Source organism: Pteropus alecto, unplaced genomic scaffold, assembly GCF_000325575.1.
Source record: "Pteropus alecto unplaced genomic scaffold, ASM32557v1 scaffold191, whole genome shotgun sequence".
Classification (NCBI taxonomy): Eukaryota; Metazoa; Chordata; class Mammalia; order Chiroptera; family Pteropodidae; genus Pteropus; species Pteropus alecto.
In genome coordinates this window covers 959,331-982,396 of record NW_006434181.1, presented here as the reverse complement: position 1 = coordinate 982,396, position 23,066 = coordinate 959,331, and the positions used below count along the sequence as shown (strand labels likewise).

General features: G+C 38.5%; 1 long non-coding RNA gene and 1 pseudogene across 1 annotated transcript; one reads left to right on the top strand and one right to left on the bottom strand.

The window, feature by feature from the left end:
- Positions 1 to 2,409: 2,409 nt before the first annotated feature.
- LOC112477506 lies at positions 2,410 to 10,018 on the bottom strand (annotated as a pseudogene).
- A 101-nt stretch (positions 10,019 to 10,119) lies between these two features.
- Positions 10,120 to 20,235, top strand: LOC107195472. Its single transcript, XR_001516626.2, has 3 exons — positions 10,120 to 10,317; positions 10,955 to 11,111; positions 19,878 to 20,235. It is a non-coding gene; the product is annotated as an uncharacterized LOC107195472 (long non-coding RNA).
- Positions 20,236 to 23,066: the final 2,831 nt, after the last annotated feature.

The following is a 23,066-nucleotide window of genomic DNA, read 5'->3' as shown; positions in this document are numbered from 1 at the left end:
ATTAGCAATATTGTTATAAAGTAACATTATGGACTCCTGATAAGATGAACTGAGGACACAATATCACATACAGTTATTTCCGCCAAAAATGCAAAGCCTGGATCTAATAAGAAAACATCAGGAAGACCCAAACTGAGTGACAGTCTACAAAATAACTAATCTATGCTCTTAAAAAAATACCAAAGTCAAAAAAGACAAAGGCAAAAAAATTGTTCCAGATTAAAAGAGAATAAAAGGACATTAAAACAAAATGAAATGCATGGTCCTGGATTGGATCTTGGATGGGGCAAAAAACAAGCCAAAAGGACATTATTGTGACAATGGAAAAACCTGAATATGGGCTGTGAATTAAATAACAGTATTGTATCGATGTTAAATTTCCAGGTTTTGATAATTGTACTCTGGCTTTTAAGAGAATGCCTTTGTTCTTAGGGAATAAATCCTGAAATTAGGGGTTAAGTGTAAAGATATTTTCAATTTCAGGTGGTTTAGCGAGAGAAGGAATGATAAAAAAAAAAAATTACATAAATAATACACGCTCAAGTCAAATAACATACAGTATAAAGGAAAGGTAAAAATATCTCCCACACCCTCTATTTCTGCCTCCCATAAATAAGCACTATCTTTTAGATCTTTCTCTGTGCTCAAATAATCATCTACACACAGAAGTATGGTTTGGTGGATTTTGGTCTCTTTTTAAAAATGGGGTCATAGATTACATGTTACTCTGCAATTTGATGTTTAAAATTGTTTTTACAGTTTTTTTTTAAAATCAAAGCAATACATCCATATGGTTTTTAAAAAAAATAACAGTACTGAAGTGCTTTAATTAAAGCCAACTGCTCCACCCCTTCCTGATCTTAAGGCTGCTGCTTCTCAGAGCAGTCACTCTGTTTGTTTTCCTGGTAGTTACGTCTATAACCCTAAATAATATGCTTATCCTGCTGTTTCTGGATATATGAATGATACATTAACTTACTGCTGTGAGGATTTAATTTACTTGTACCCTGCTCTCCTCCACTCTTCCCAATAGTTTCTATCACTGTTTTTAGTCTTTCTTGTAACTTCAGGTTTTATGATTTTATTTCTTGCCCTATCAACTCTAGACAGTATCTGGGTTCCAATTTTGTAAGATATAGCTATTCTGGAATCTACTCTTTTCTTCACCTCATTCTCCCACTCTCCGCTTCTGTGATTTTAACCACACACAGACTTCATTTCTTTAATAGTTTTTTTTTTTTCCCCTCTGATTCAAGCTGGTTTTGCTCAGATGATGGCATTGTGACTTATTTGAGAACAAGAGATTTCAGTTGGACTTTACACAAAGGATAATATCTTGGCTTTCGATGTGTTTAAGCTCTAGGCCCATCAAGGCAGAAAGACAACCTCAACTGTGACAGTGATGGGAGCAGGGACCGGGACCAGAATGGATGGCACCATGGCTGATTCCAGAACCAAACACAATGATCAATTTCCTCATCCCCCTCCAATCCTCCAATCAGTAGCACCCATGACCTCAACTCCCTTAGTTCCCATGACTACTAATTTTCCCCTGTATAATCTGGACTTTGAGACATAGCTTGCCTGTCTCTGAGACTTGCAACTCTCTAATAGACCTTACTTTCTTTGCTGCAAAACCTGCAAGTATCTCTTCATTGGCTTAGATGTACATAGGCAGACAGACCCCATTTTTGTCCCAATAACAGTTTTATACCATCAAACTTAATAATACTTATGTTTTGTTGTGTAACCATAGTTTCTTCCTTGCTGATTCTATAGGTGGACCCTAAATGTTGGAAAATCAATAAATATTGCTCACGTGATTAGGACTATTACACATTATCTGAACAACCAAGCAATGTACTATGATTGCATTTCCTTTCTCGGGCAGCCTCTGATTTTCTTTGTGTTCAAATTCCTAACAGTATGTCAAAAGTCTTCCAATTTTTAAAAAGAACATATGGTAACTCAAGGATTAGTAACATAAAATCTGCCATCTTAACCATTTTTAAGTGTGTAGTTAAAAGGCATTAAGTACATTCACATTGTGTTCAACCACCACCACCACAAACCTACGGAACTTTTTCATCATCCCGTACTGAAACTCTGTACCTATTAACAATAACTCTATCCCCCACTATCCCCCCACCATCCTCAAACCCTGTTTTTTACTTCTGTCTCTATAATTCAACCACTTTAGGGACTTCATATAAATGAAATCATACAGTATTTGTCCTTTTGGTTTACTACACTTAGCATTATTTCCTCAAGGTTCATCCATATTATAGCATGACTCAGAATTTCCTTACTTTTTAAGGATGAATAATATTTTATTGTGTTTATATACATTTTGTTTATCCATTCATCTATTGATGGACACTTCAGCTGTTTCCACCTTTTAGTTATTGTGAATAATACTGCTATGAACATTGATGTACAAATACCTGTTTGAGTACTTGGTTTTAATTATTTTGGAATATATATCCAAAAGTGGAATTACTGGACCATATGGTATTCTACGTTTAATTTTTGAGGAACCTCCATACTCTTTTCCACAGCAGTTGTACTAACTGGAACATGGATTATTTTGGACAACTTGCCCAACCTCATCCCTCCAAGGGGTCAGGACACTGTCAACCATTTCCTTTAAGGCAACTGTAATTTGCTAGAAATAGAGCCCCTCAGGGGTACCTTCTTGTTTTTTATTTAAAAATTTTTTCTTTAGATTTTTTTGAAGTTTTCATTTGTTACATTCATTCTATGTTCTCTCAAGGAAAAGAGACCAGCTTCTATACAGATTGTCTTTGTGTCAGCACCAGAGAGGTCATTTTTAGCCATGATCAAGTCATCTAGGGTTATATCATTCTGCTTGTGTGAATTTCAAGCAGGGGGAACTTGATCTCCATCAATGTGGCTGGGTGTGATAAGTGCCAGATCCAAATTTTCTATTCGGTTTGTGGCCATGATAACTTTCACTGGAATCAAAACCATGCAACTGCTCTAAGACTGTTCACTGATTTTCTCCTACCACCAGAATTTGAGTCATATTTTTTTTGTACCAATGGTATCAATTTCATCGATAAACATGATGGATGGTGCATATTTTTCAGCAACTTGAAATAATTCCTGTACGAGTTTGGGCCCATCACCTAGGTACTTCTAAATAAGTTCAGAGCCAACCTCTCTCAAGAAAATGGCCAAGATTTGGTTTGCCACTGCTTTGGCTAGTAAGTTTTTACCTGTGCCAGGAAGACCATAGAGAATGACCCCCTTAGGTGACTTTAAACTCAACTCTTCACAATATTCAGGATGAGTGATAAGCAGCACCACAGATTCCTGACTTTCCTGGATTTGGTTGTCCAAACCCCAATATCAGCATAGGGCTCCTGGGGGACCTTTTCCACTTTCATCACTGTGAGTAGGGGATCTGTGTCATCCATCAACACCCCTATCACAGCATGCACCTTGTAGCTGAGCAGGACTGAGCAGCCTCATTCCAGCAGATCATTGTCTACAAATGAAAGAATGCTGATGTGGTGTTCTGAGCCCAATGATGTGGATACAATCTCATAATTGTCATCAATGATCTCTTCTAAGGTTCCTACCGACATTGGGTCCATTGGGATTATCCTTTGATCATTCTTCTTATTTTTTTCTAAAGGCTTCATTTGTTCCCGATTATTAATTAATTCTGTGAGAAGATAGTCTTTAATTCTCTCTAACCTCTGTAATTTTAACCAACGCTGAGTGTGAGGAGTCACCAGTAGCAGTCTGTCAGCAGCATCTGATCTTTTTGTTTCCTTCTTATTTTCCCCCATTCTAGTTGCTATGGGAAGTCCACATTTTTTATGTCCTTGTCACCTTTCTTGCAACCTCCAGGATCATGATTACCATTCTGACTTTGACCAATCTTACTTTGGCTGCTGGACCTGCCAAGATTTGACTTTTATGTAGAGATAGACTTTCATCTTAATAAAGTCACTATACTATTTTGCAAATCTGTCATAGTAGCTGAATTTTATTTTTAACTCTGAGCTTTCTAAGTAGTGTGCCTTGGCCAAGAGAAAGGAGTGTGTATGTGGTAGTAAGAAACATCAACAAAGTCTACAACAGTAACCAAAGACCTCTCTCTTATATTAATCTGTGCATTCCTGATCCGAGGATGGAGAATGGGAAGAAAAAAACACATCGTTCTTGCTGCTGCATATATGTATATATTCTTAACTATTTATAAAAATATATGCACCGTGCATAGAAAAAAAAAAAAAAGACTAAAGGAAATACTTCAAACTGTTAATGGTGAGGATTCTGTTTTAAGAGTCCAGGGAAGAAGCCTGTCCAGTGAAGTACCATGAAAGAAAAAGAAACACTGAAAATGAGTAGAAACATTCTAGACTGGGAAATTGAAAGAATAATGATGTAATTATCATGAAAGTCATAAAAGCTGTCATTCTTATCACATGATAGTAAAATAAATATATTAGCAAATCCACCCTGAGTTTAGATAAAACTATTCTTTGAAAGCATTAAAGAGAGGCTGTGGCTCATTCTGTGTTCCCTGAAACATGCACCGTGAAACACTATTCTTGAAACATGACCGTTGTAAAAAGAGTTCTGTAGATGCACACAGTATCTCTCTCTGGAATTTTAAAGGCTCTGAGAAATCCTGGAGTTAGGAAACATAATTAATGTTACTTAATGCAGATTTGTTGTGATAGATACTATTGCTCCTGTATATACTCTCCCCTTTGTTTTAATAATATAACAATAATTTGTTCAGGGTAACAGTGTGCTCAGCTAAGTAACAACATTTCTCAGCATTCTTTGCAGCTAGAGGTGGCCAGGTGACATGGTTCTAGGCAATGTGGTGTAAGTGGAAGTTGCTAGGTGAGGTTTTCTGAATAGCTCATAAAAATAAAGGCTGACTGAGTTGGCAAGTATGGTTTGCCATTTACCTTCTCATTCATCCTGCATGAAACATGAATGTGATAGAGGAGGTGGCACAGTCATCTTGAGACTCTTAGGTAACAAGCATGAAGATGAAGGCCGCAGGGTATGATGATTGAGCGAAAGTAAAAAAGTAGCTTCAGCCTGTGAAGACTTCATGGATTGACAGTACTTCTCATAACTTCTTGATCCATGAGAAAAAATGAAATCTATGTTTGGCTAAGGCACCGTAGGTTGGGTTTTCTATCAAAACATAGAAGTCTGGGAACTTGATGACACCATGAGACAGCCACACTAGCATAAATCTAAACTTCTTTTACAAAAGAGAAAATAAAGTCCTAATTTGTTTCCCACTTGTACCAGAGACAAATAACAATGTGCATTATTTTGGGGTTCTAGATAAGAAAGAGCATTCATACTTTGTAAATGCTGAGTCTAAAGTACCTGTGGGGCGGTCGAAGGTAGAAAAGCAGAAAAGAACACGATGTGTGGGTCTGAAGCTTGGGGGAAAGATCTGGGCTGGAAAAGAACAGGTTATTAAAGTTCAGGGTGGACACTTTTAAAGTCCCTCATTGTCTGTCTTGGATTGGTTACACACATGTTCTGTGCATCTCTAAGGAACAGAGCAAGGGATCGGATTTGGACTCCAAGTGAGGAAAGACCTTCCCACAGTCAGAACTCTCCAAAAATGGAACAGGTTCTCTGTAAATTAGGGAGCACTTTGCTCCTTGAGCGATGCAGAGACTGACACTCAAGTGATAGGGAAGATGTCCAGAGCACTGGGAAGGTGAATTCAATAATTGTTAAAGATCTTTCAAACCTTGAGTCACTCATATTCTAAGCATCTAATTTGGTTCTGAATGTGACATTGTCAACCTTGTAAAAAGGCTCCACCCCAAACTGAGATCAAGATCCCTCACTGCTGTTGCAGCCATCCTTGTTCTGATGCCTTTAATGGAATCCAGGAGCTGTTTGGATAGTACTTGACTTCTTGAAGGCCTCAGATATTTTTATTAGATAATTATTAGATTCATTTATTGGATAATTATTACACTCAAGATTTTTATTTAACTCTTAGTGCTTTTCTTCCATAATTACTAGACTGATACATGCTCAAAACAACAACAAAAAAAATTGGTAAATTCAAGAAAACACCAACGGAAGGAAAAATATGTAATATCACCACCCAGAGATAACCAGAACGTTTTTTGATATAAAAATATCATATCTTTTTTGTGTGCATAAATTTTTCCTTAAAGTTGTAATCTATTTTACACACATCTTAGCCAAAAAGCTGAGAAGCAATCTATTTTACATATTCTTTTGGTGTTTAAAAGACGTATTTGATATAAATTTAAACTTACATTAGAGTTGTAAGAATAGTACAAAGAATCCCAATACACCCTTCATGCAGATTTACTGTATTCCTTTTTAAAATCAATTGTATATCATGAACATTTTTCCTGTCCATAGACATTATCATCACAGCCAACATTTACTACTGGCAGATGAGTCCTTTACTCACTGTGACTTCTAAGATTCCCACAATGAATCCCTGAGATGAATACATTATCCACATTTCACATATGAATAAATTAGGCCTTAGCTAAGTGCTTCCAATATTTCACCTTACAATCTTTTGTTAAAGGTCTTTTTTTTTTTTTTTTATCCCTATCTTTGTGCATCTATTCCTTAAGTTTTTGATGCTATCTCTAAATATGATTGTAGACAAAATCCCCGAAACCCAATGACAGGACAGAAAGGGAAACCATGTTTGTCATTATATCTGTGTCCCATTATTGGGCCACGTCATGGTCCATAATGCACAATGTCTAACTATATTTTTTAAACCTTCTAATAACATAAATAGCCGGGTAATATGCATTTTTAAGTGATTCGGAATTACTTTGTCAAATGTAAACATGTAAAATATACTCTACTCTCTAGAATCCTATTGGTATTTCATCATATTAAAATATGTATGCACTTCATGTATATAACAGCATTATTTACAATAGCCAAAAGGTGGAGGCAACCCTAGTGTCCATTAATAGATGACTAGATGAAGGAAATTCTGACACATGCTACAACATGGATGAACCTTAAGGACATTATGCTAAGTAAAATAAGCAACTCACAAAAAGACAAAAACTATATGATTCCACTTACATGAAATCCTTACAGTAATCAAATTCAAGTAGAATGGTAGTTGCCCGGGGGTGAGGGGAGGGCAGAATGAAGAGGTATTGTTTACCAGGTACAGAGTTTCATCTTTTTGTAAGATGCAAGACTTCTGGAGATTGGTTATACAATATGAATGTACTTAATGCCACTGAACTGTACACTTAAAAAAGATTAAGATGGTAAATTTTGTTATGTGTATTTTAAAATTAAAACATAAAAATGAATTTAAACATATGCAGTAGATGCTTAATATTAAGTACTAAAGTATGATGAATGAGCCTCAGAAAGGGTGGCTAATGTCTCTGAGAGGTATTATATTTTTAGTATATGTGCTGCCGAAGCAAGCACACGGAGATATATTAAAAATATGCTTCAAAAAGGTGCACACAGAGATATTAAAAAGATGCTCCAAAGAAGTAACTGTGAGCTGAAAGAAACAGTACAGTTGGCACACGGCCTGCAGATCAAATCTGCCTCATGGCGAGGCCTCATCATTTTCCAGTGGAGACAGGAAGCTTGAGGCCCTGAAGCCAGTGGACCTGCCATCCCTCCAACTTCTCCTTGTACGCTTCCTGTGTTAACTGTCATCTTGTGGCTGCTTGCTCCTGCCCCTTGGCCAAAGAAGTTCTCCTGCCTCCAACTGCAGTATTAGTTCCTCAACTGAGGTTGAAACATTTATTGAGTGCCTACTGTGTCCCCTGCATAAAGTGCTTTACATACATTATTTCTAATTACTATTTTCACAGTGACCCCATGAAGAGGTTTTGTAATTCTCATCTTACTGATGAGGAGACTAAAGTCCTGAAAGGTTAAGTTAACTTACTCAAGGATGCACAATAAAAAGCTAAATTCCTTCCATTATACCATGTGGCTGTTAAGATGATAAAAATAATAAGATCCCTATAACAACTAGCGTATTTTTAAAGCCCCTAAGGTCTCAGAGGCAAAAAGGTACTGTATCAAGCAACTCAGGGTTGAGTCAAAATAATAATTGCTAGTATGTATTAAGCATTTAGTACAGGTTAAGAACTTGGCTAAACTCTAATTATGTTACCGTATATATACAGCCAACAACTCAGGGTGGTATGTGTAATAGCGTCCATGTGTCAGTGCCTGGCACACTAGTAAAGGCTCAGTAATGTCAGTTGCTTCAGGATAGAGGACTGATACTTCTTTCACTTTCAAATATGTGATTCCCAAGATCAATACTGATTTTGAAACTGCTACTACTTTATTTTTTAAGCACTGAAAACACCTTTCTGGATGACTTTTAAGGCAGAACTGGGTTTGACCTCTAATTCAGGGGTCCCCAACCCTCAGGGGCCACGGACCAGTAGGTCCATGGCCTGTTAGAAACTGGGCCGCACAGCAGGAGGTGAGCGGTGGGCAGCAAAGTTTCATCTGTATTTGCAGCCGCTACCCAGCAATAGCACCAACACCTTTGCTCCATCTCAGATGATCAGGCATTAGATTCTCATAGGATCAACTGTTCCTGGTGCCAAAAAAGTTGAGGACCGCTGCTCTAATTCAGTGTTACCACTGTTTTCCATGATACTCACCCTAGAAACATTAAGAAGATACACTGAGCATATGTGTGCTTGTATCAGCAAGGCATTCATTCATTCATTCATTCATTCATTCATTCATTCAACAAATAGGTCTTAAGTGCCTTCTGTTTGCCAGGCCAAATCCCCTGTTCCCTCTCCTCCCTTCAAAAAAAAAAACTCCAAACCTAAAAAAAACAAATAAACAAAATTAGTTTTCAAGAAAGTTCAGGTTGTCGTGTGGATTTAGATCCTTTGCGGCGAGTACAATATTGATCTTCTAAATTTTATCCTTATAAATTGAATCTCAAGAATCTTTATTAAATGTCATAGTTCCAGCTGGGAAAAGAAAAACATTTTTAAAATGTGCTATTCTCCCTTTATTATACAACCTTATAGAACTTTGTGTCTCTAAATCATCTAACAAATTTTTGCAAAACTTATCTTTGCTCTCATCCCTGTTCCCCATCTTTTCATTTTTATCCCTTTAGTTAGACAATCACTATTACCAGTTTCTCAGTTCTTCTGGAAACATTTGCCTTTACAGGCTCATATATATCTTTACCTATCAAGGTCTTTAAAAAAAAAAAATGTGAACAATGACATACCGATAACACATTTTTCTGTGCTTTGCTTTCTGTCACTAACTGTATCTTGAAGTTGGTTCCATATTAGTATATAAATTGCTGCTTTGCTCTTTCTAGCAATGGCAGGTTACTTCTTTGAAATGATGGAGTCTCATTTATTTCACCTGTTATTCTCTGGTTTCATGGCTCAAGACAGGAAAAGTCTTTGCCTACGCGAGTCAGTTTTTAGGTACTAGGAATCCCCATTCTGTACAACTCTCTAAATCTTTTAGAAAGAAAATCCCTTACCCAGGTGCAACTGGGTATCTTTAACGCCAAGCAGCGCCGGGAAGGGCCGGCGCGGGGAGCACCCAGATGCGGCCCCCACCTTTTCGTCGGTACCCTGCGGCCCAGCGTGAAAGCCCATTCCCACCCTGCAGTGGAGGAGAGGCTCGCCATGGGGCAGGTAATCTCCAAAAGCACACGCGCTTCCATTTTCCCGTCTGCGTTGGGGTCCGCAGTAAGGGCCCGCAGTAGGGGCCGCCATGTTGTACTTGTGGCCACCAATTCCGTCAAGAAACCTGTTAACTCCGCGGGAGCCATCTTTTACCAGAAGCTTGCGCTCCAATTACTGCAGTCACATCACCGCGTTTCCCAGAAATGGGAAAGCCTCTCAGCGTTCCTTACCACCACAAAGGAAGCAGCCATCTTGTACGTCAAACTCCTCCATTTCCGGACCAGCCTACTGACGTGAAAAGGGAGGTACCAGCCAAAATAAGCGACTCTCTCCCTCTGGCGGTGGGGTCGGAGCAGCGAGGCCACCTTTGACCTGTTGGAGATTCTGCTTCCGGGTCTGCTGGAACCGGGCCATGACGTCGCCGGGACCTGGGGAGTGAACGCCAAGCTGGGGCGAGGTTGGAGTGGAATTTGAGCTTGCGCATCGAGCGATAGGGATGGAGCATGGCCGAGCGTGGGTCTAGGAAGCTTGGGAAGCCAGGGTTTACTAAGAGTCTCTGCGTGGACTATTAAATCTCTTCACCACTCGATGAGGCACATATTATTGTTACCGTTTACAGGTGAGGAAACAGAGTCACCCTTCTTGCCCACTCTGCTAAACCCTGGCAGAGGTGGTGTTTTAGAAATTCCCTCTCCACCGTTTTTATAAAATAGGATGACAGTATCTAATGTGGGAAGAGGATTGAGTTTTCAAATTACAGTGCCTGATTGAAGAAGCCAGACCACACAGCATTATCCCTGTCCTGTGGCTCGTGATGTTCTGGTACCATCTAGCTATCAGCTTTCTCAGGAACTTGACTGAGGTTGGGCGATTCCTGGGAGGCAGTTTTGGTTCTGGCTTAGGAGTCTGGTAGCTTGGCCTCCCATGGGAGCCTCATACTTGTCAGAGGTCTTCCTTCATAAGAAGAAGGACTAAATATCTTTGGCATTAACAATTCCAAGATTCAGAGCACCAATTTCCTAAGAAGTTGCAAGTAAACGGTGACTTGAGGAATCTTTAAGATAGCAGTACCTGTTCTGTCTCCTTCAAACCATACATCAGACCACCTCCAATTCCATCAGGATAGTTTCTAGTTTCTGGAAATTGGATGCATTCCAGGTCTTCAGGAGATCTCTATATTATGAAAATACCTTCATATCTGTTATCAAATCCCACACTCGTTATTAACACCTAACAGGAATGTGTTTAACACTTAGCTAAGGGCAAGTATAGGTCACAGAGTTTTCTTCATCATCATCACCATCACCACATCAGTATCATCATCATCCATCATCATCATCATCATCATCATCATCCTGGGTGAGAATCCAGTTCTTAAAGAAGATGCTGTTTCAATCCTTGGGAAATACACAGGTTTGTTAAACCAGGTGTGCAAATGCAAAAATATTGCCTTGTGAAAGAAATGAAATAAGGAATCTTAATTTTTCTATAACTGTTTAACAGATTGAAATTCTACAATATCATCCTTAAAGTTATGAATGACATTCACGCTAGACAACACACCCCCAAACAGGAACATTAGCCCTTTGCACTTTTATCCACATAATATGTATTATTATTGTTTTATGCAGTTGGCTTGTAAATCAGATAGAAGGAAAAGAACTACAAACAAAAAGTACATTTATGTTGTCTTTTATATTTACCCAAATAGTTACTTCTATTTGTGCTCTTTACTTTTTCATTTGTAATTGACTTACTGTCTATTGTCATTTCATTTTAGCCTGAAAGATTCTCTTTCGCATTTCTGTAGTTCAGGTCTGCTAGTAACAAATTCTCCCAGTTTTTGTTTATCTGGGAAAGCCTTAATTTCCTTTTTCTTTTTATTCTGTTATTTTATACTACAATAATTGATTTTAGGATGTTAAGTCAATCTCACTGAAGAGGAATTTCCCTCTTAAGTGGCCAACATTTCTAATCAGCTCTTTTCTGCTTCTTTAAACATGCTTGTTGCAAGGCTAGAGATCTCCGAGTCAACTGAGAACTCATCCTCCCCTAAAGATGTGTTACTTTAGTGCTTGTTAGGAAAGATGTATTACCTTAGTGCTTGTTAGATAGAAAACGCCATGATCTGTAACTGCCCATAGCCCGTAGCAATTTCAGGAGTCTGTAAATCAAACCATGCCGACTGTAACAACATGAATATGAAAATAAAATTGCCCCTAAGCTTGGGGTCCAGATTTTCAGAGCACCAGTTCTTCTGGGACTGCCGGTGTAATAAAATTGAGTTACTCCAAACCTCCAGTTGCTGCTTGATTTCTCACTGGTCTGAGTTTTTGCAACTTTTCTGCAACATCACATCCTTGAAGAAAAGCCCGCTGACCATGGTGTATAATGTTTTTCATATGTTGCTGGATTCTGTTTGCTAATAATGTTGTTGAGAACATCTGCATATGTATACATAAATGATATTGGTTTGTAGTTTTCTTGTGATGTCTTTCTCTAGTTTTGGTATCAGCATAATGCCGAACTCATAAAATAAGTTAGGGTTCCTCCCTCTTCTATTTATGATAAGAGTTTGTGAAAATTTGGTATAACTTCTTCAGTGTTTGATGGTATAAACCAGTGAAGCCCTCTGCCCCTGGGCTTTTCATTGTGGGTAGTTTTTTAAAATCACTGATTCTATATCTTCACTTATTATAGATCTATTCATATTGTCTATTTCTTCTTGAGTCAGTTTTGGTAGTTTGTATTTTCTAGGAATTTATTCGTGTCATCTAGCATATATATTTTGTTAGCATACAAATGGTCACAGTATTCTTTTATAATCCTTCATTATTTTTGTAAGGTCCGTAGTAATGTCCCCTCTTTCATTTCTGATTCTCTAGTAGTCTTCATCTTCTCTCTGTTTTTCTTGTTCAATCTAGCTATTAGATTTATCAGATTTTTTGATCTTTTCAAAGAACCAGCTTTGGTTTAATTGGTTTTCTGTATGTGTTTCTATTTCATTAGTTTCTGCTCTAATCTTTAATATTCCCTTCCCTCTGCTTGCTTTGCTTTAGTTTCCTCTTTTTTTCCCTAGTGCCTTATGGTTGTTGGTTTGAGATCTTTCTTCTTCCTTAATATAGGAATTTATAGTTATAAATTTCCATCTAAGCACAGCTATTGCTACATTCCATAAGTACTGATATTTTATGTCTTCATTTTCATTCATCTCAAAGTATTTTCTAATTTCTCAGAAATGGTTTACAGGTTTGTTTTATTTATTTATTTATTTTTGACCACTTTGAACAAGTTATCCCACTGCTGTATGGCCTCCATTTTTCTTTAAAGAAGTTAGCTGTTAATCCTATTGGAGTTTCCTTGCTTTCAGTATTTTCTCTTTGACTTTCAGCATTTTTATATAATGTTTCTTTTTGTAAACCTCTTTACATTTATCTGACCTGGATTTTCTTGAGCTTTCTTTGTGTGCAGGTTATTGTTTTCCAGTAAATTTGAGAATTATTCAGCCATTATTTCTTGGAATTTTTTTTTTTTGGCTGCTACTGCCTCCCTCGCTTCCCCTTCTGGTGTGCCCATTATACATATGTTGGTGTTCTTAATTGTGTCCTACATTTCTCTGAGGCTCTTTTCATTTATTTCCATTCTTTTATCTCTCTGTTCTGTGGCCTGCATAATCTCTACTGATCTATCACAAGTTTGCTTATTCTTTATTATGCCAGTTCAGAGACACTGTTGAGTCCTTCTAGTGAATTTTTAATTTCAGTTATTGCACTTTTTAACTTCAAAATTTCAATTTGGTTCTTTTAAAATAATTTTTATCTTGATAAAGATGAACTGGAACTTTAAGCAAACATAATTAGTTGGGAAGGTCTGTGGGAGGTGCTAGAGTTTATGGAAGTTCTTTTATTTTGTATAATCCCAAGAATCCTACATGAGAAAATCCTACAGGAAGAACTCTATGTTTCTAATAAAGTTTTAAGTTTCAAACTTACCTTTCCATTAACTTCCTTTTTCTTTACCCCTCCATCTTAGCACACAGGTCAGAGGCTTACCATGTACATGTGGCTTACCATGTCTACATGCTGTGGGTTCCAACCTTTTCTTTCACCCCAATAAATCCTTTTGGGTCATGAAACACCTAGTCAATATTATTTTTCGATATTATTCAGACATTTTGGGGACTCGTCCAGAATTCCAGAGAAGAACCACCCTGACAGCTTCAGGGCAGATGAGCAACCAGATACTGCACCACACACAGAGTCACTTGGGCTTGCTGCTGACTCTCTAATTCAGAAGCTTAGGGTAAGCTTTCTCCTGGAAACAAGCTTCCACGTTTTATGTTTTGAAACTCTCCAGGATTTATTTAGGAAAGTTTAGACATTCTTCTGTGTGTGTACTTGTGTTAAAAGGCCTAGCTTGTTCTTTAATCTATCTGTTATCTGTGAGTACTTGATTTCTCATGTTGACATGATTTCTCCAGAAACAGGTTGTCCTTTGAGACTAAACTGGCTTTCACCTAAAGATCTCTTTGGTGACAGAGGTTATTTTTACTGAAATTAGTCAGTGTGGCCCAATATTAGACTGTGCCAACTCAAAGAGAAGTGTGTCACCCAGCTCAGCCTATAATGACTCCCTGAGGGTCAGTTATTTTCCTAGAACTGGCTTTAAGCCTTTGGCCTGGTCCTCTGTGATGAGACTGTTTAAGAGTAAAGCTAGCTGATGTCTGATCGGCAGGTTGCTTGAGCTGTTGTAAATTGTATTGGGCCCTTTGCTCTAGAGAAAATTCTCTGAAAAAAATGAGATCTCATCTATCCAAATATTTTAAGACCATCCCTCCTCCGACAGGAATGTCAGCCAAGTACATGGTTAAAAGCCATGGGCAATTTCCATGCACATATTTAACTAAATGGACAAATCTGACTAAAGGTAATTCAGAAAATCAGTGGCCATTCTGTGGGCCTTTTGAGACTCTGAAACTTCATTTTCTTAAAACTGAATTGGACAATAATAGCTCTGAAATTGGTTAAACTGAGTGGAATGCCTATTTTGAATGGTATTTTGAGGCTTCCAAATGACACCAAGAATCTGAAGTTGCCTCTTTGTGAAATAAAGTCTTAAAGTTAACAGAGACTACTGAAAATTTAGAAGGAGAGAAAATGGTATCTGAAGCCACATGTTCTTCCTCTAAAATGCTATCTTGCCCTTCCCCCTCTACTCCACTGTCTCAGAAATCATATTTGGGTTCACCCTATTCGTCTTTGGATACTTTGCCTCAAGCTACTTCTTCAGCTTGTGCAAGTACCTGTTCTCCATCAAGCTCTACGTTTGATACCATCTTGCCTTCCCCTACCACTTTCCTTATCTTTGGTCCCTCCTCTGGTGCCATTTTCCCTTGAGTCCTTGCCTGTATTTTCTTTTTCTGAACTTATCAGTATGTTCCCATTTAAGATTAAGCCCTCTAGTGGTCCTAACAGACCCCAAGTTTCGTATGTTTTATAAATTAAAGCTGAGTTAAGAGCCATTGTAAAGAAAGTCCCTAAGATAACTGAGGACCCTCACAAGTTTGCTGAGGAATTTGATATTATTATTCAGGCCCAACAGCCTGGGTTTTCTAATTTATATCAGCTAATTCATGTGTTACTTGGTGAAGGCCATTTCAACCCTGTATGAGAATTGCCAGGTAGGAACATCCCAAAAGGAACTTAGAAAAGCAAACCTCTAATTTCTGGGAAGAATCTGGAAAACTTACTCTAACTACACCAAACAATTCCTAAGGCTTTCCCAAAGCCTGTTAACTGGAGCAAAATTTAGACTTGCTCACAAAACTCTGATGAATCTATTCATGACTATTATAATAGACTTCAGGCTGTTTTTAAGGAAAATTCTGGTTTTCCATCAGGTGTTGACTCCACATGAGTAACTTTTAATTCTTTGTTTGTTAATGGGCTGAACAGAGATCTTCTCCTCCTAGTTAAGAGAACCAGGATGGAACGGGAGACCGTGGCCACCATAGATTTCATTAATTTGGCCAGTCAGCTTGCCTGTACTCTAAATGAGCCACCTAGAAGTAAGATTGCCAAGATTTTTAATTTTCGGCCTTGGCAAATGAGAGGCCCTATGCGAAACTGAAAGACTCCAAACTTCTGCCATTATTGCAAAGAGCCAGGACACTGGAAAAGGGATTGCCATAAGTTTAAGTATTTCAGACACTCTCAGTGTTCTAACCAGCCTTTTCAAAGTCCTAATTCCCAATGATGGGGCTCTGAGAAACTGCAGGGGCCTTTTCCAATCCTTCTTACATCAGCTTGGAGAAACTTCTCTTCAAATTGGTATGGAAACTTTTTATTCTTATTGACACTGGAGCTACACTCTCGGTGCTTAACCCCACTGTCATAAAACAGCCCCTGCTGTGGAGTAATAAAACAATGTGCATAATGGGGATTTCAAATAACTTTAATAGGTTCATATCTCTGAACCTATTCCTTTTTGCTTAGGCCCTTCTAGAGATACACATTGTTTTCTCCTTGGTTCTTCTACCCTTAGCCATTTATTAGGCCGAAACTTCTTAGAGAAGTATCATGCTGGAATATTCTTTTCACAAAAGGGAGAAATAATGTTAGCGTTTCATGGTAACTATCAGCTGATTAGGTGAGTTAAATGGCCTTTCAACATCTTTTATTTGTTGTTTTTGATGGTACGGTAGCTGAATCTGAGAGCACTGATCAATTGTCCCTATTGGACCAACTGCCATCTTCATTACAGGCAAAATTTTCAGCTCATATTGGCAGAATCCACAGTGCACCCCCTATTAAGGTTCAGCTTGATCCTGCAAAACCTCTTCCCAGAATCAATATCCTATAAGTAAAGAAGCTCTTCAAGGTATAAAGCCCATAATAGAATATTATGTAACTCAGGGCCTTATTATTCCTTGCACTAGTCCCTGTAACACTCCTATTTTGCCTGTGAGAAAGCCAAAGGGACGAGGGTGGAAGTTTGTCTAGGATCTCTGAGCAGTAAACCACATTGTTATCCCTCAACACCCTATTGTTCCTAACCTCATACGCTGGTTGCTAGCATCTATCCCAACTGGAAGTAAATTCTTTACAGGAATTGATTTACATAGTGCATTTTTTAGTATCCCAGTTGATGAAGCGAGCCAATACTTTATTGCCTTCACTTGGGAAGGAAAACAGTTTACCTGGGCAGTAATGCCTCAGGGTTTTACTGAAAGCCCTTCTTATTTCTTACAAATTCTGAAGACTGATTTGGACGATATAATTTTCCCTAAAGGTTCTACTTTATAGCAATATGTAGATGATTTACTTCTTTGCTTTTCTTCTCAGGTCTCCTCACAGGAAGATAGCATCTATCTGTTAGAACTTTGGCCTTATAGGGACATAAGTTCTCAAAGAAAAATTACAGTTTTTCCAAGCTCAGGTGCTATACTTGAGACCTCTGATATTGGAACAAGGGCTGCACCTGATCCAGATAGGCTTCATGGTGTCCTCAGTTTCCCAAGGCACAAAACTAAGCACCAGTTGTGAGGTTTTCTTGAGCTAGTTGGCAATTGCCAAACATGGATTTCAGATCTCTCTTATGGCCAAACCTCTATATGTCTTACTAAAGAATGACAGTCTTGACCCAATTTTATGGGAAGAACAGGATGACATAGCTTTAAGGCCCTAAGGAGAGTTTAATAAACCCACCTGCTCTTGGGCATCCTAACTCTTAGATTCTCCTTTTCCTTTTTGTGCATGAAAAGGACGAGAAAGCCCTTGGTATACTCATTTGAAAACATGGGAATCAGCATAGGCCACTAGGATACTATAGTCAGCAACTGGACCCTGTGGCTTGGGGATACCCCACTTGATTTAGAGCCATTGCTACAACTGCCCTCTTGGTTAAGCCCACAAAGGAAATTGTTATGGGATTCCCCTCTAACCATCTTTGTACCTCATGCAATAGGAATTCTCCTGAATTCTCAGCACACCCACCATCTTTCAGTTAGTTGCCTTACTTTCTGTGAAATCCTTTCATTAACCACTTCCCATATAAATCTTTCACATTATAATAGCCTTATTCCAGATATTCTTTTTCCCTTCTGAAACTGATAAAGTACTTCAGGACTGCTTGACACTAACATCACCTCATGATTCCTCCTGACGATTTGCAGAAGACTCCTCTAGATAAAGCTAATTTCTCATGGTTCACAGATAGTTCATACTTAAAAAATGAAAATGGTAAGTACTGCGCTGGTTATACTACTGTAACCTCTTTTGACATCATTGAAGCAGCAACTTTGCCTTTGGCTACTTCAGTACAGCAGGCTGAATTATATGCCCTCACTTGAGCTCACATTTTAGCAAAGAGTAAAACTGTCAACATTTATACTGACAGTACATATGCCTTGGTTTAGTTCATGACTTTGGAATGTTATGAGAGCAATGTAGTTTCCTTACCTCCAATGGAGACAAGATTGAAAATGGTTCCTATGCTCAGAAATTATTGGATACTATACTTTGAGATGCTTTAGCTACATTTAAGATTCCAGGACATTCTAAACTTGACCCCCCGGAAGCTAAAGGAAATTACCTTTCTGACATTTCTTCTAAGAATGCTCTTCTTAAAGTAATCAGTAAGAGTTAAACCTCTGTCATGGTCCAGGTCCAAGGAGAATGATAACTTAAAAAACTGGCCAGAGAAGCTCAACAATTTGCTTCAGAAAGAAGAAAACAAGATTGGAAATCCAACTATTGCTGGTTTCATAAGAAGAAAAAGCTCTGGTTTGGACCAAATAACAACCCAGTCCTACCAGAAACTCTAAAATTTCCACTCTTGACCACTGTACATGCATTAAACCATTGGTCCACTGATGAAAAGATAGCATTCACGAATCAAAATTGGTGAGGAGATATTAGCAAGGCTGCAGAAAGTGCCTACTTTCAGTGTCCCACTTATCCAAAATATAACTAGGGAAGCCTGTTCCTATTGCTCCTGGACATTTTAAATTGCCTAACAGAGCATTTGAGTTTTGGCGAATAGTTTTTACACAGTTTCCTGATCTCGTGGATATAAATATGTTTTAGTCATGATATGTATGTTTTCTTACTGGACTGGAGCTTTCCCTTATAGGTAAACTAATGCTTCTACAGTGGCTGAAGTCCTGTTAGAGAAGATTAGTCTGACTTGGGGAACTCCTTTCAAACTCCACAGTGATTGAGGAACTGATTTTACTGGTGAAGCACCACAACTAGTCAGTGCTATTTGGCCAGTTCTGTAACATTTTCACTGTGCTTACCATCCTCAATCTGAAGGTTTAGTTGAACTTACTAATGACATTATTAAGATTCAATTGGCAAAATTTGTAGAAACTCTTAAAATATGTTGGCCAAAAGCATTGCCATTAGTCCTTTTAAATCTTAGGTCTACCCTTTTTGGGACTCATAGCTTTCACCTTTCAAGATAATTATAGGACACCACATATATTTGGCTTCTGCTCCTTTTGACCCACAGTTGGTAAAAGGAGAACTACTTCAATATTGTAAAGGCTTAATTGTTTCTATTGAAAATAATCATGCTTTGGTAGAACAATTTTTTCACAGTGCACTCCAGAAAAAGGAGAAACTCAAAGTCCATACTCTACAACCTGGAGATTTTGTTTACTAGAAAAGATACCTCAAGAAAGATTCCCTTCAGCCTCACTGGAAGGGCCCTTACCAGGTACTGTTGACTAACGCCTGTGCTGCTAAACCAGGAAATAGACTCTTGGATACATGTGTCACACCTAAAGAAGGCACCAAACCCTGACTGGCATTGTACACAGTCTGATGGCCTGAAACTAAATCAGTCAAATATTAAAGCAGGTGATTTGTAAAGGAAACAAATTACCAAAATGACTGAATCAGGCCTGTCCAGCCAGGCCTGTCTGAGTCTTTTCTTGCTATTGATTATTTCATTTTTCTCTTTTTCTTGGAAGGAATGTTCCCTTGTTCGCATCCCTTAAGCTATTGTGAAAAAAGGGGAACTTTTCTGGTTATTGAATCTGTCATCAAGAACTTTGATCTAAGATAATAATGGTCTTTCTTTCATTATCTATAGGTTTGAGCTCCTGGTTGCAATTCATCACATAGACTAAGCTAATATGTTCTAATACTGTTTTGAATTCTCCTTGTTATTAAGCTCTTCACCTGCTGCCTGTTGACCCTGGACACGAGCTATTCCTGATTTCATGCACTTTCCCTCTGATGACAGAGATGAAACCCAGAAGAGGTCCTTCCTGACACTGAAGGGCAAAAAGGCTGCTCAAGTTGGAAAACCTGACTGTCAATCAGCGATGCTTTCAGAGAAAGATCTTAATCAAAAGAGGGGAGTGATAAAGATGAACTGGAACTTTAAGCAAACATAATCAGTTGGGAAAGTCTATGGGAGGAGCTAGGGCTTATGGAAGTTCTTGCCTTCTGAGTAATTGCGAAAACCCTTTAGGAGAGAGCTCTACAGAAAGAACTCTATGTTTATAATAAAGTACTGTGGTTCTGACTTCCCCTTCTATTAACTTCCTTGTCCCTTCTATAAATACCCCTCCACCTTGGCAAGCAGGTTAGAGTGTGCGCATGGCTTGCCATGTCTGCATGCTGTGGGTGGCAACCTTTTCTTCCCCCCTGAATAAATCATGCTTGGTGCGTAAACAAGTAGTCAGTATTATTTTTTGGTTGACAATCTCTTTATTGATACTCTCTATTTAAAGCAAAATTGTCACCATACATTCTTTTCTTGGTTTCCTTTAATTCTGTAAACTTGTTAATAATGGCTATTTGTAGACTTTTTCTGATAAATTCAATATTTGGTCACTCTCATAGGCAGTTTCAATTGACTGCTTTTTTTCCTTCTGGTATATCATTCATACATTGTTTCTTTGCATGCCCCATAATTTTTATTGGAAACTGGACATTTTAGAGAATATATTGTAAGAACTCTAGGTTATTGATTCTCTTTCCTTTATGTTTTTTTTTTTATTTGCTTGTTTATTTGTTTATTGACTGGCTGGATTCTTTTAGTGTAGTCTATTTTCCATCTCATGTGTTAAAGCCTCTGATCTTGCAGTGAGATGCAGCTTTGGGTACACCCAGTTACTTTGGGATGAAAGTGGTTTTAGTAAGGCCTCTCTTCATCTTTTTCCCTGACTATACCATGCTGTTAAACCCCACTAAATTGCAAGTGGTTGTTCAATTATTTTCAACAATGCCCTGAGGCACAAATTGCTCTACAAACTAAATCAATCTTAAGTGTCTCCTTTTACTTTGTGAAGGAATGCTTTGTGAAGCCATTGTTTGGCATTTGTTCCAACCCTGGGAGGGCTCCTCCCAGCTGTCTTAGCCCCTGTTCTCTCCAGAAAACTGCTGTCCTACACTTTCACCTTTTATCACAACCTCCATTGTTTTAGGGAGTGCCCTTAGGCTTGTACTTCTCCATACTCTGATGCAAATAAAGCTATTTTGGAAAGAGATTAAGAACTGTTTTACTGCCTGCTTCTCCACTCGGGCAAAAATCTCTGGGGGCAAAAATCTCTGAGCGAGAACTCTGGAGCCATGGGAAGGGGCAATAGAAAACTTCTCTCTGAATGACACCCTCCCCTCTAATCACTGAGCAGTCAATGGTTGAGATGGGGGGAGAACCTGGATTTCTCTTGACTTCCGTCTCCTGGAATGGAACCACTGCCTCACAAGCTGGGGCAAGGGTGACCAGGGCCCCAATATTCTCAGTGCACCCTGCCAAAGGTAGAACCTCCATTTTATGAGCAGGAAGCTTCCACCTGTCAACTGCACTTGACCCAGGTCTTAGCAACAAGTATCTAGGTGCAAGATGAGAAATGCTGACCTGCTCCTCCTGGAAAGAACCCGCCCTGGGAACCTGTGGGAGGGGGAGCCCTATGTCTTTGGCTGCAGCAGCCTGCAGTGGAGTCTCTGCCTCACTGGGAGGGTGGAAGTAGCAGTCTTAGTTTAAACACCTCAGTCTTTCACTTTTCTTAAGTTTCATATATTTTGTTGAATACATGTTTCATCATTTGTTGTTTCCAGAGGCATTAAATGGTTGTATTTTTATAGTTTTCACCAGTTTCATTGAGAAGCAGATGAGTGGAGCTCCTTGTTCTATCATACTGGAAGTCAATACTTCACTCATTTCCTTTATTTTTGAAGAATATTTTGTTCATATAGAAATATTGGTTGACAGTGTTTTTCTTTTCAGCACTTTGAGGGCATTCTGCCTCTGGCTTCTGATTTCTCGTTAGAAATCAACTGTTAAGCTTATTAAAGATTCCTTGTACATGGTAAGTCATTTTTCTCTTGCTGCTTTTAAGATTCGCTTTTTGTAGTTGTCTTTTGTCAGTTTAATTATAATGTGTGTAGGTATGGATCCCTTTGAATTTATTCTACTTGGACATTGTTCTCATACTTTCCTTTAGTTCTTTGAACATATTCAAAATAACTGATTTAAAGTCTTTGATAGTAGATCCAATGTATGGTTTCCTCAGGTATAGTTTCTATTCATTGCTCCCCCCTGCCATATGGGTCATATTTTCTTGTTTCTGTAGATGTTTCATATTTTCTGTTGAAAACTGAACATTTGAAATAATATCGCATGGCAGCTCTAGAGGTCAGATCTCTTTCCTGAGGTATGCTGTTTTTGCTTTTTGTTGCTACTGCTGCTATTTGTTTGTTTAGTGACCTTTATGAAAGAATTCTGTAAAGTTTGTATTCCTCGTCATGCATGGCTTCTGGATTATTTGATCACTTCTATTGGTGGTCAGCTAATGAGTGACTGAGATTTCCTTAAATACCTAGAGCCATTAAATCTCCCAACCTTTGCCAAGGGGCTCCATGCTAATGTTAGGGAACACTTTCAATGCTCATGCAGGTAGTTTGCAATTCCACCTTATCTTTTACTTCTTGTTGCCATAGAGCCTCAAGATCAGCCAGTGGTTAGGGCTTAGAGCCTTTCAGGTATTTCCTGGGTATTTGCACATGTGTGTGGCCATCAAGATCCCAAGAATATGGGACATCTCATTCCTCAGCTTTTTCTATTGAGTCTTTCTTTTCTTTATGTCTTTTTTTTTTTTTTGTCAGCTTGTTGTTGCCCCTACTGTTACCATTGCCTCAGGTATCTGTGATGCTTAAAAATCACCAGTGTTGATTTTCAACAAATGTCCCTGGGGAAAAGGCTGTCCACACCATGCGAGCTCTGAGGTAAGATAAAGAGAAGCCTTGTGAGTGGGCTTTTCTAGGGAACAGATAGTCAGATAATGGGAATTGATTTTGGAGCAGCTTTACTCTGGTCTTCGCCCCTAGAGGCTGCTAGACTGGTTTACCATGA